Below are 14,642 nucleotides of genomic sequence, written 5' to 3' on the forward strand. Positions count from 1 at the left end.
AGCTTAAGTTTCCTCCTTGTCTTTTCATGGCTTGATAGCCCAGTTCTTTGTAGTGCTGAAAAATATCCCATTGTTTGGATATACCGTGGTTTATTTGTCCATTCACCTATTGAATCACCTGGCTTTTAAAAGTTCATTCTAGTGTGGTTCACATTGAAAACCGAGATGACCACAGGGCCTGGTCATCTTCACTCCTGGCCCTCATACCTGCCTCCTCACTCCTGCCATCCACAGAGCAGCTGTCAGGGGTGGCCCTTTGGCATCCCTTGACTATTTCAGCAGCCTAGAAACTAGCTAGTCCTATAGGAGGAAAGCTCGCTCACCCATTTACCATAAAATCAGGACATTCCCTTCTCCCTCCATGCCAACTACAGTCTCATGTTTCTGCTCCAGCCCCAAGTACAGTCATACGTCTCAGCAGTGACCACATAGCTTTCTTTTTTTCCCCTCCCCATCCATCCACCAAAGTATTTATTGAGCACCTACTATATGTTGGTCCTAGATGGTAAGTCCTTCGAGGACATGAAGTGTGTTTATAAAAGTTTGTATACAGAGTTATGCCCATCACAGCACCCCATTCCATTAATAAAAATACTTGTTGATGCGGTCTGTGTGTGCACATGGAGATAAAGACAAAGATTAATATAGTGAGAGACTGAAAATAAGCCTGTGAAACCATCTGGATTATAACTACCATTGAATTATAATACAGGATTATATCTACTATACATAACATTGTGTTATTATTATTATTATTATTATTTAGAAACCCTCTTATAGCACTTTTCTGTGTTTTAGGACCTAAATGCTTCTACATAAATGGTAAATCTACTTGTTCCATGAAAAGGCTGAACAGGCTGAAATATAAATAGATTAAAGAAAGTTTCAAATAAATTCCTGGAGGGCAGATCTATAACAAGTTATTAAAGTGGAGTTAGGAATGCCTAGGGTGCATTCCTAACCAATGAGAATGTATGTCATGAAGGGTAAGTGCTATAATCCAGCCCAAGCCATCTTGGTGGCTCCATTGGAGGCAGGCACTTAAGTGGGACAGAGCTCAGGGCTGACCTGGCAGGCCACCACTCAGCAGTTATTGGGGGACCCTGCCGAATGGCCTCTCCACCACCCTTCCACCTCTGTCAGGCCAGCTGCTGTGTGTGTCATCCCATATCTCTCCCCCCACTTTGCTCTGTGTCATCCAGTGAGTCACTGGCACGGTTGGGAACAGACCCAGGATTCCTGCTCCTTGCTTTGCTGGAGCTGTTTTCTGGAGAGCACAATCCTTCCACATTAGTGGCCAGTTACACTTATGGCTCTTAATGGTATTTAATGGAACTTCTGGCATAGGAGAATGATGGAAAGCAAAAGCTGGGAGGTAAAAAAATCAAACCCCGAAAGGACACACAAGATCTGGATTACTGGAGGTATAAAAATGGCAGTCCAACTCATGTAATTCCATGGGAAATGGTTCCCAGGTCTGAGGAGGAATAGCCACCTCACCTGTATTGAGACTGGATGGGAGAGAGAGGAAACGGGAAGTGGGAACAGCCAGGGGTCCTCGGGAATTGGGTCATCCAGTTCTTCCCTATGACTTCATCTCTATATTTACTTAAAGTCACCACTTGTCTTCCCTTCCATCACCTATATGACATGTGACAGTTTACCATGTGCATTGTTCCACCTGAAATTTATAACAGATACGATCCATGGAAGGAGGAGTGGACTGGAAGTCAGGTGAATAGGACTCTACCTAACTGGCCATGTGACCCCGAGCAGGTCACCTCACCTGGGCCTTAGTTCCTTAGCTATAAAATAGGGGCTGTGATGATTGTCTTGAAGGTACCTCACTTGGGCCTTAGTCCCTTACTATATAACAGGGACTGTGATGATCTAAGCTTCCACGTCTGTGTGTCTAACCCCAATACTGAGGAAGAAGCCACTGCCCCTATAGCTGAAGTTGCCTGTGGTTTTCTTCATTCCTCCCAAGGCTGTGTTGGGAACACACACAAGGTGTTTGGTCACAGGCTCCAGAAAACCTGTCAGAACAGGAAGAGCAGTGGCAGTGACTCCATCAGCATGATAGAGGGGACAGGAGCAGGGGACACAAAGGGCAGAGCTTGGTGGTGGCTGGAGCCTGGGTAGGAGGGAAGAGGGGTCAGTTTTAAAGACTTCCAAGGGGTGAGCTGGGGGAGGAAGGTGCTCCTGGCAGTCCTGGCATGTGTAGTCTGAGGATGGGGCTGTGACTCTCAGACAAGGATGATTGTCAGAAGATAGCATGGCAGCAGCTCACCCACTTGGCTCATTTCCATGACTCAAGCACCATCGTTTTGCTCAAAACTTTGAGAAGCTGTTGTTGTCTCTAAGTTGTTTTTGGCATGAACATGCTGTATAACCAGAAATTTTCTACTGCTTTATAGAGAGGGGATAAAGGTGGAGGTGAAACAATGTATTTCTTCTGCACTTCAATAGAGCTGGCCACTAGTGTGCCAGGTGAGGATGCTGTAAGCAGGATGGCCTCTAGTTTCAACCGAGAAACACAGAGTCAAGGGCAGGCCTGGCAGGGCTGGGGCTAGAGTGAAGTGAGTGAGGTGTCTACGGTGCCAACCTCAAGGAGGCACTTGTTCTCAGGGTGGGGCAAGTGCAGGAGGAGCACCCCTGGGAATGAGCACCTTCTCATATGCCTTACCCTGAGGCCTGGGCCCCCTTCTCTGGGAATCTTCTGGCATAGAGTGGGTTATTTATACATAGGCACTGGGCTTGTGTTAAAAGAGAAAAAGCTAGTTCTAGGGGACTCAGTGTATCCAGAATAAGACATACATTTTATAGCCCACTTTGATCACCACAAACATAGACTCTGAGTCCAACTGATCTGGAATGACTTCCAGTTTGCCATTCCTTAGCTGTGGAACCTCGGGAAACATACTTAACTTGTGTGCCTCGATTTCTCTCCTCATCAGTAAAATGGGGACGATAGATAACACCCCAGAGATACGAGTATTAAATGATGGGGGACGGAGGATAATGAAAATACCTGCCTATAGTAAGCCTCAGTAAATTGTTAGTTTCCTGTGAGGCCTTGATAATGCTGAATGATCAGTGCTTCTGGAAGTGCCCACGGGCAACATTAGCATAGGAGTCCGGTTTGGAGGCCAGTTCACACCAAGAGATTTAAATAACTGGTTTCAGGCCACACTGCTGGTGACAGGGTTTAGACACAGTCAGAAACAGTGATAAAAGGGCCAAGTTGGCCCAAGTTGTGGGTTGTATTAACATTCAAACCACAGCCTTTCTCTACCAGCAGAAGTGTAAGCATATGGGGAGAGGGAGGGAGACAAAGGCCACAGAAAACTTTCTGACTTTTTGGTCAGCATCTAACTCTGGTTAATCAAGGAGGGCTTCCAGGAAGAGGTTCTGGGGTTTCAGGGAGCCTCGTTACGTTCAGTTGCTATTCTTTGCTCATCACCATCTCAAGAGTCAGCACTTCTCAGGACGAAGGGATATAAGATGGGCTTCGACTCTACAGATGGGCGAGTGGAGTCATCTCCCCAGATCTTCCATTGTCCGAGGCCCGGCCCCTTTAAGGATCGAGACTCCGTGAACAGTCCAGGGTAGCCTCCCGGCCTCCCCGAGACGCGCTGACGTCACCCTTCGGGGAAGCGGCTGACGTCAGCGCGTCCTCAACGACGGGGGGCGGGGTCGTGACTCACCGGGCCGCGCCCCCCGCCCCGCCTGGGCGCACGTGAGCGCGCACCGAGCTGGTTTCTAAGTTTAGCTTCGGCGGCCCTGGTGGGGTCAGGCGAGGTAAAGGCGGGCGGAGGGGACCAAGGAGCTGGGGGCGCGGTTCTCGGGTTCCTCGCTGCCCCACCGTCTGTTCTCTAGAGGACGGGGCCCGGCCCGAGACCGGGTGGGGTAGGGTGCGCGTGAGGCGACTGCAGGTGCTGGGGCGCAGGGCCCCCGGAGGCGGCGCGACCTGGTCCCCTCCGCGGGCTCGCCCGCCCGGAGCTCGCCTGCTCAGGAGGCGCGCAATGAACCAACCAGGGTTCCCCCAGGGCCGCGAGTCGGGACTTCCCAGGGAGGGCCAGGGTTCTGGAAAGTTCCCTGGTGGGCCGAGTGAGGTGTGGGCTGAAGTCAGAACCGGAGTCGGTTTCCACGAGGGCTCGGGCGGACGGGTGGACCGAGCCCGTCGGGGCCCAGCCCTCGGTGGCCACGTGGAGCGGCCGCTCAGCGGCTCCTGGCTCCCCGCAAACCCGGCCTGGAGCGTGTCGCCATCCTCGCGGGTGGGGATGTGCCGGGACCCCGACTGGGCCGCCGGGACCGAATTCAGCCGGGCAGGGGGAGTGAAGGCGCCCTCCGTGGTGGGAAGGGTCGTGGCCGTCCTAGGGTCAGCCAAGCACAGGGGCTGAAGTCACCGGCGGAGGAGCCAGCGCTGATGCTACAAAACCCAGGTCCTCCATCCCGAGCCCGCGGCGGTCCAGGAACCGGACAAAGCTTCGTGTTAAGTGTTAAGGACAACAGTGCCAGACATCCTGTGAAACCCATCCTTTCCCGTTCTGGGGGGCGGGGGGCCGGAGCAGAGGGGGAGAGTTCTGGCAAGAAGCTCCGTCAGCGTAAAGTGAGCTGCAGTTGTGACTCTGCAGAGTGGGCTGCCATGCCTGCGACCTGCGGTCTTGTTGGTGTGGCATCTTCAGGTTTCACAAGCTTATACAACATCCTTTGGGGAGCTTCTGACCTTGTTAGAGGAAGGGTGTCGGGTGTTACAAGAGAGTTAAATATAAAGATAAACCGAGAATGTCAAATGGTAGTATGAGCACGTTTTTTAATTGCTGGGTTGTTAAAATTTTCTGTTTCAAGGATTTGAAGGCTATAACCTGTAAAAAATAAACACTTCCTCTGACCTTTTCTTAGAAAGAAATAGTGGAAAGTTAGTTGTGGGATAAAGGTAGCTTTGGGGATGATGAGATGAGTGAATAACATCCGTAAATCCAAATGTGTAGCTTTCATTTGTTTTTCAAAAATACCACACTGGCCTTTGTAAATTGGAGATTTTTCTCAGATATAAACATGAAAACTGCACATTTTAGGGCTTTCTTCCTCATTCAGAATCCATCTTAACACAGTTTTAAAATGATTCACAGTTGCAGCCTAACAAGTACATCCAAAAGCATGTATAGTGTTTTATATTGTTCATAGAACAACAGAAGTCTCTTTGTTCTAATGTACAGTTGCTACATCAATTTCCTCAATGTAAAGCCTATTTTGTGAGGACCTTAAATTGTGCAGGTGTGAATGATGATGAATCATGTTCTCAATCTGAGCTAATTTCCCTTTGGGTTATTGTGTGTGTGTGTGTGTGTGTGTGTGTGTGTGTGTGTGTATGATGCATAAGAACTTTAACATAAAAGATCTTACATCCAGATATAAAGGTATTTTAGTCCAGAAATTGAGTTTTTGCTTGAAAAATACTTAACCTTGGAACAGGCCACCTGCATCCTGTAGGGTTTTGGTAAAGTCTTGCCTGACCCCAGGTTGTACTTGCTCTCTCTGAACTGTACCTGTCCTCAGTGACTGTTCTCTGTGTGTGATTGTGTGCTTCGGTGTTAGTTTCACCCACTAGACTAAGCCCATGGGGCTCCCGTTTAGTGTCTTTATCTTTGTATCTCTGGCACCTGGAATAGTGTTAACATGTAGTAAGAGCTACATTTTTTTTTTGTAGTGTTTTGTTTTGTGAATACATGTGGGTTACCAAAACCAGATTGTACATTTTGGGAAGGGAGAGTTTTTTATAGTTAAGGATGGAGATGCATACCTATTGAGCTGTGCTAAGGGACAGTTTCCTTCTTTTCCAAGCCCATCCTAACTCCTCCCCCATTACCACCACCACCACCACCACCACCACCCATGAGGAAGAAACCAAAGGGAAAAAAACCAACAACCAAACTATAAATTATTTGGGGATCTAAGTAGTGTGCTGTACTTTTAGATTCCAGATGGTGGAACTTTGCCCAGCCCTCAAGGCTGTAACTGCTATCCATAAATTGGCATTAGATTCTTGTCACAAAACAGTTGGCTAGTTCACTTATAATAATAATTTCAGAAACTCTGCTGATTCTGTGAATAATTAAGACTGGTTGCTACGTGGAATGTTTACATTTGAAATAGAATCAGTTTCTGCACAGAGAGAAGATTTAAGGATACAAAATGAAGAGTATAGTTACTCCCTTTCTTAGAAGTTACCATTGTCAGGGGGGGGATTTTTACAGTAAAGCTTTGAAACCAGAACTCTTAGCAAACTAGAATTGATGCCACACTCAATTTTATGAAAGGCTAATGATAACAAAATAAGTTTTTATCGGAGAATTAGTTTTGAAAATAAATATGTGTGTGGTCCACACTTTGATATCCACTATGTTTAAGTCAAGAAAGAGCGATGTGGATTTGGAAGATTTTTAACAAGATTTTATTAAGATTTTAGAAAGTTTTTGAAAGTTCAGCTGAATTTTCCCAAAGAGTTACATGAGAATATGAAACACAGTAGCTTTCATGAAAAGAAGTCTAGAAGAGAAGAACAAGGGACACTGCTGTTGGCTAGGGTAAGCTTTGACAATTCCTACTCACCGTCATGCCACTCTCCTCACCAGAATACACCTGTAGACCCTGTTTCATTGGGATTTTTTCCCTCAAAATAGCGCCTTCTGTTATAAAAATAATAACTTCCATTTATTGAGCACTGTGCACCAGGCCCTGTACTCAGTGCTTTATAAAATTATTCCAGTCCTTTTACAATCCTATGCTGAATAGATGATTATTTTCACTTTATAGGCTCAGGAAGGTTAAGGAGCTTTCTTAAAGTTGCACAGCTATTAAGTTAATTTACCAAACATAATACACATAAAGGGTATCTTTTATTAAAGGCAAGAGTAAAAATATGCTCCTCTTCTATATTACAAAAAAATCAGGTGTGTGTTTTTTTATTGACAATGACATCTGCCACAATTATATTACTTTAATCAAGGCAAGAGACCTCTTCCTGTTTACAGTACATTTGTTCCAGGGTTTTCAGAGCTTGGAATTACATTACCCCTCCTGATTTATATTGGCTTGGTTGACTTGGGTATGTCTGGTAAAATAACAACAGAGGGTATTAAAGAGGAGACATCACTTAATTACCCCTTCCTGTGTTTTAATGGTGTTTTTTCAAACCCAGTTTTGTTTAAAACAGTCATTTCTTTGTCTTGTAAAGAAACTGAGCTAAAATTATGTTTTAGAATACAATCAAATCTATCAAGTAATGAAGCTAGCTGGTAATTCTTTGACTATTAAATGTAGAGTTTTCAGCATAGTATGTAAGCAGAATTTATGGTAATATGGAAGTTTAAATCATTGAAATTTTCAACAGACTTAAATTATTTTCTGGTTAAGATATATATTTTTAAATATAGCATTTCCTTAGCAACATTATGGTCATAATAAAGATTTTTCTATTCAAATCCTTATTTTAAAAGATCTAATAACATTTTGTTATATCCTGTTTTAAAACATTGATATTGATATATTGGATTGTATAATATCAAAGTGGATTATTAACCTTATAAATAAATATAAAAAATTACCTTCTTCACTCATGAAAAGAATAATAGAATCCTCTAGAATCACAATCATAAATCCATGTGATTCTTCTATTAATGAAAGGTAGGAAAAAACTAACATCTTTTGAGAGCCCAAATCTGGTGCCAATAATTATATATAACTAGTGGCCTAGTGCACAAAATTCATGCACTCAGGGGGTCCCTCAGTCTGGCCTGCGCCCTCTCGCAGCCCAGGAACCCTTGGGGGATGTCCAACTGATGGCTTAGACCTCAGGGAGTGGGCCTAAGCCATCAGTCGGACATCCTTAGCTCTGCCACAGAGGAGGGAGAGGCTCCTGCCGCTGCTGCTGTGCTCACCAGCCAAGAGCCCGGCTCAGGGCTCCTGGCTGAGCGGCGCTCCCCCTGTGAGAGCGCACTGATCACCAGGGGGCAGCTCTTGCATTGGGCGCCTGCCCCCTGGTGGTCAGTGTGCATCATAGCGGCCGGTTGTTCCTCAGTTCCGTCAATTTGTATATTAGACTTTTATTATATAGGATTACCTCATTTAATTAACTTTTAAAGAACTTAAGGGGGTAAGCTTATTCTATGTGTGGTGAAACTGAAATAGCTTCAAGATAAATTGTGTTTTTAAAAATACAGATGAGCATGTATGGCATAATTCCATTAATGGTTTTTTGTTGTTTTTTTAGATTTTTTTAAATGTATTTTATTGATTTTTTACAGAGAGAAAGGGAGAGGGATAGAGAGTTAGAAACATCGATGAGAGAGAAACATCGATCAGCTGCCTCCTGCACACCTCCTACTGGGGATGTGCCCGCAACCAAGGTACATGCCCTTGACCGGAATCAAACCTGGGACCTTTCAGTCCGCAGGCCGACGCTCTATCCACTGTGCCAAACCGGTTAGGGCCATTAATGTTTTTGTTTTTTTAAAAAGTCTGTCCTTGTATATGCCTAAAAAAATTCTGGAAAGCCTGGCTGGTGTAGCTCAGCAGTTGAGTATCAACCCAGAAACCAAGAGGCCACGAGTTTGATTCCCGGGCAGGGCACATACCTGGGTTGTGGGCTCGATCCCCTAGGGATTGGGGGGGGGATGTCTCTAAAAAAAAAATCAATAAAACATTTTTAAAAATTCTGGAAAGCTATACAAGAAAATGTTAATAGTTGTTGACTCTGGTAAATGTTACCAGGAGTTGGGAATAGAGTAAGGAAAAGATTTTTACTCTTTATTTTTTTATTATTTTGCAGCTTATTATAAATCACAGGCAGGTATTAATTTAGTTCTTATGTCCCTTTTAAGAGAAAGGAAATAAAAGGAGTCTTTGAATAGTCAAGAGAGTCAGTATCTGCAGTACAACTTACTTTATTTTCTTCATGTGAAGAAAATGATATTAAAGTAGGAAAAAGGGTAGTTGCCAAGTATAGATAAGCTCATAGGTTTTCTTTTAGGGGGTGAGAGGGCAGATCCTAGATTGTCTTCGCTCTGCCTTTGGACTTGAACTTCCAGTTTTTGGGCAAATGTAGCTCAGAGATAAATGGATGTGGGGTGAAACAAAGACTTGGATGGGCAATGTGATGCAATCACAGTGGCTCAGTTCTGGTTGCACAATGTAAGGTTCATTCTTTATTCTTTTTGCTTTGGTGTACAAAATGTGTTTTGCACTTAAATGAAATCCCCTCAATTATAAGAAAAAATTCTGAACCTCAACATGGTACTCATATCCTAAGACAACTCTAAAACACAAAGTTAATAATCCAAATATAGAGTTGGCTGAAAAATGTAGTATATGCTATTTACAGGTTTTGAATTAAATAAAATGGCAGTCCCACCCTTAGTCCCAGGTGAGAAGGGCCTCTGTCCTTGTTCCTGGGCTTCGGGGGGCCCTGCAAACACACGCACTGTACTAAAGAACACAGCTTGTAACCCTAAACATCTGCTCTAGTGACCAACACAATTCAAATCCCAGGGGAACACCTCATCACATCTCTTTGCTATGAAGTTTTGTGAATCACACTGCCACTAGCATCAGAGTCATTGCTTTAGGTAAAGGGAGGATTTAAGTGGAAGAAGCACCTAGGTGAAAGACTGGTCAAATTCACTTGTCAAACCCTTCTTCTCAGCTACCATGAATGCAATTGATTCTTGCATTAAGAAAGTACCCTTTCCTAGTATTGCTGGAATGAATATCTTGCTTCTCTTTCTTTGCTCCAATGCATGGTTACAGAGGCATTCATGAATTAGCATGGTATTCTGAGCAGTTGCACATAGCAGCTGAGGAACATGCTACAATATTAAATAATTCATTTTGCTCTTTGTATATAGATAGACTGAGACATGATGTTCATTAGGAATGATAGCAACTCTTTACATTAGTAACAAGATGGACATTGAATGATAGATTGTGAATAGTTTTATTTTTATTAAACCAATATTTAAATGTTTAAGAAAAAGCAAAACTCAAATTTAAATAACTTGTTTTAAAAGTGGTATCAATTATAATTTACGTTTTTTTTCACTTAAATGATTTTTTTTGTATTAGGAAAAAATAACTTTTTGATGAAAATATGTACTCATTTAATATAATTACATTCCATTTTTAATCCTTAATATAATTTCTGCCAATAGAACATAAATTGTGTGCAAATAGTGATTATAACAACATGTTGGACCCCAGCAACAACACACCTAGAGATTTCACTGAAATTAAAGCAATCACATAGTATTTATGAATTATGAGTCTATTACTCATCCAGCATGGTTAGCTCATTAACAGAATACTTAGACATATCCAATAATAAGGAAATTCTATTGTCTTTCATATTTTGCTCATATAAAAACCACAGCTTTCACCTATTTTTATTATTTTTTGTTGATTGATTTGAGAGAGAGGTTAATTTGTTGTTCTGCTTATTTATGCATTACTAGTATTTGTTGACTCTTGTATTTACCCTGACCCAGGATTGAACCTGAAACTTTAGCATATTAGGACTACGCTCCAGCCAACTGAGCTACCGGGCCAGGGCCTCACCTATTTTTCAAATTGTGTGTTTTATTAGTCAGCTTGGGCTGCGTAACAAGATACCAGACTGGATGGCTTAAACAACAGGCATTTATTTTTCTCACAGTTCTGGAGGCTGGAAGTCCAAGATTATGGTGCCACAGGGTTGGTTTGTGGTGAGGCCTCTCTTCCTGACTTGCATACAGTCACGTTCTCACTGTCCTCACATGGCATTCCTCTGTGACTTGGAGATAGATCTGGTGACTCTTCCTCTTATTAGGAAACCAGTCCTATCTGATAAGAGACCTACCCTTTTGACCTTATTTAACTTTTAATTGCCTCTTTCAAGACCTTATCTCCAGCTACAGTTGAATATTGGAGGTCAGGGCTTCAACATAGGAATTTGGGGGAGCACAATTCAGACCATACAGATGTTATGGTGTATTTGTCAAAGTAGGAATATAGAACATGTCTTATTTTACTCTTTGTTAGCTGGATTTATAACTTTTACATATTTAGACATATATACTCTTGCCTGGGACACCACAACAATGAAAAAGGTGTATCCTATAACTTGTGGCTAAGAGCGACTTCTATTCAAATCTAGCTAAAGGTGGATTAACAGAAGAATTTGTTAATGAATAAAGCTGACTTTCAATGGAATGACTTACATTATGAGATAGAATGCTCCCTGTCACAGAACATGTGAAAGCAGAGGATGGATGACAAGTTGGCAGGAAGGTTGGGAGGGATTGCCTGTGCTGAATAGAAGTTTAAACTGAATGATCAAGACCCCTCCCATCTTGAAAATCCTGCAACGACTCAGTTATCTGGAAATATGGGGTCTTAGGTCTTCCCCCTTAGTTATATCTTTTAGAAAACAACTGTAGCTTTCTAAATGCTGGGGTCAGAGAAGTTTCCCTCCAGCACTTGGTTTCTTCTGAACATTGGAATCTATATTATCTTTTCTATATTATCTTTTCAGCCACAAAAACTGTTTTCAAGTTGTATGTGCTTTCAAAGACAGACTTTTGGAATCTAATATTTCAGGTTACGTGGTAAAATTACTGAATTACAATAAAACAAACCCAAATGCATCACTTTCTGTAAGTGTAGTTCAGATAACCTCTAAGGCATTTGATTCATATAAAACCACAGTCATGAGGGTACATTACAACCAAATTTTACCATTCTTTAGAAAATAGCTGATAGGTACATATGTGGAGAAGTGGAAAGTGTTATTTACCAAGATCTAACCATGGAAAGGCTGGAGTTACGGATAGTCTTCCTTACCCCAGAGAACTTTCTTTTCATAATGAGAATTTTCCAAGTTTTAACAGGAAAGGTGAAAACTGTTGTACTGAGAACTGTAAAGTATGAAAAGATTTTGTGGCAGGTCCCCAATCCTTTCAACTCATTGCACAAGTAAGGAAACAGACTTCTTGCCTGAGGTAATAGAGCTAGTTACTAGCAAAACCAAGACTAGGCCTACGTCTCCTGCTCCCAGGCCAGTATTTGCTTTCATATACTACGCTGCCATGGCCAGTTCATTAAACCATTTGCAATCTGGACTCCCAATAATAAGGATTAAAAGCACACTGGGTAGAATAATGTTCTTGTTTCTAAAGAAAAAAAAAATTACCTAACAGAATATCTAATGTGATAATTTCTCTTTCTGAGCTCTATTATTCTAGGTACAGAAATCACACAAATAGTCCAGAATTCTCCAACTAGAAGGCCCTGAGTGGAGGCCATCAATTTTTCCTCTCTTTTCTCTCTCCTCTCTTCTCTCTTCTCTCATTTCTCTCTTCTCTCTTCTTTCTCTCTCCATCCCAGCAAGATGACAAATCTTGCCATCCCTCTTCTGTCAGTGTTTATTCTTTTTTAAAAAATAAAAATAAAACCTAGAGGCATTTATAATCCTTCTCCATAAAATGCTCTAATACTTTAAAGCACTTAAGTCAGAAAATTCTTTTTGACTTCTAACCTAGAGGCCTCCAAAGGAAACTCCTTTAAGATAATTATATATACATATCAAAAGAATATAGAAAAACTAGAAAACCTCCAATGTAAAGAAGGGATGAATCCATAAAAAGTAATTTCACTTGCAAAACACAGACTGTGTAAGGAATTGAAACATGAAGGAAAAGGCATCAAAACTGGAACATAGGTCAAATCCACCAAGAAGAGGAATGAGTCAGGGCAGTTACCGAAGGCTCAGAGCGATAAGAGCAGAAAACCCCAAACAGGAAACGAAAGTCAAATGACAAAAGCACAAAGGGAAATTGAGAATGCTTTATATAAGGACCTACAGGCATAAAAAGGAAAATACTGCCTTATTAGGTATTGGAGGGGGGAAATGCTTCCCTCACTAGCCTGGTTAACACAGAGATTCCAAGATGGTCAGCACTGCTCCATGGGAACAGGTAGGCCCACTGTCTCCCAGGAGGTTTCCTCGCCCTACATTTGTAACTCCTGGGGAATTGTCCCCAAAGCCCCAATATCCTGAACTATCCATTGAAGGCAGTAATAGTGGCTCCCTAAAAGGAGTAAAGCAGACACTGTTCATAAAGCACCTTGAATAATGCCTGGTATTTAATCAATGCTGGATAAATGGTAGCTGTTATTAATGGCATTACGTTAATTCAAATTTTTCTTATGCTTTAATTATTTATTATAGATATAGTATGGTAGTTATATGACCTTCAAATACACAGACAACTACCCTCCCAGGAGAAAAGGCCATTGTTTGTAATCTGTTTTTTAGTGACAAATTTTACTATTTCAAGTTTAAAAAAATAGAGCCAGAGGCAGCTTAAGCAATTTTCTCACATTCTTCCTCACAAGCTACAGTATATCTTGAGGCATAATCTGAGCAATGATTTAGACTGATTTAATTGTAGAAAATCTATATTTGCCCTGTTTTAAATATTTCTTTCTTTTTCTTGTTTTTTTTTTTAAATTTATTTAGATAACATTGGTTAATAACATATATGTTTCAGGTGTACAATTTTATAATATATCATCTGTATATTGCATTGTGTGCTTACCAGCCAAAGTCTAGTCTCCTGTCACCATGTATATGACCCCTTTTAGCCTCTTAATTTTCCCGTCACCCCTTTTCTCTCTGGTATCCACCATACTGTTGTCTGTGTCTGTGAATTTATTTTATTTGTTCATTTGTTGCTTTCTGTATGAGTGAAATCATAGAGCTCTTGTCCTTTTTCATTTGACTTATTAGCATGATACTTTCAAGATCCATCCACATTGCCACAAATGGCAATATTTCATTTTTTTTATGGCTGAGTAGTAGTCCATGGTATATATATTGTAATTACAATGGACATATATGTACCATATCTTCTTTATCCAATCATCAGTCAAAGGACACAGTTTGCTTCCATGTCTTGGCTATTTTGAATAATGCTGCAATGACTATAGGGCTACACATATCTTTACAAACAAGTGTTTTCAGTTTTTTAATACAGATACCCAGAAGAGGGATTGCTGAGTCATATGATAGTGCTTTTCTTTCTGTAGAGTCTTCATCAATTTACATTCCCACAGGCAGTGTACAAGGGTTCCCTTTTCTCCATATCCTGTCCAACACTTATAATTTCTTATCTTATTGATAATAGTCATGTGAAATGGTATCTCATTGTGGTTTTGATTTGTATTTCCCTTAAAACTAGTGAAGTTGAGTATCTTTTTATTTTTATCTGTTGGCCATCTGTATGTCTTCTTGGGAAAAGTATCTGTTCAGGTCCTCTACCTATTTTTTAATTGGATTGTTTGGGGTTCTTTTGTTGTTGAGTTATTTGAGTTCTTTTTTTTTTTTTTTTTAATATATTTTATTGATTTTTTTACAGAGAGGAAGGGAGAGAGATAGAGAGTTAGAAACATCGATGAGAGAGAAACATCGATCAGCTGCCTCCTGCACATTTCCCACCAGGGATGTGCCCACAACCAAGGTACATGCCCTTGACCGGAATCGAACCTGGGACCTTTCAGTCCGCAGGCCGACGCTCTATCCACTGAGCCAAACCGGTTTCAGCTAT

This window comes from Myotis yumanensis, unplaced genomic scaffold, assembly GCF_028538775.1.
Source record: "Myotis yumanensis isolate MYYU_CA2020_CCGP unplaced genomic scaffold, mMyoYum1.0.hap1 SCAF_17, whole genome shotgun sequence".
NCBI classification, from domain to species: domain Eukaryota; kingdom Metazoa; phylum Chordata; class Mammalia; order Chiroptera; family Vespertilionidae; genus Myotis; species Myotis yumanensis.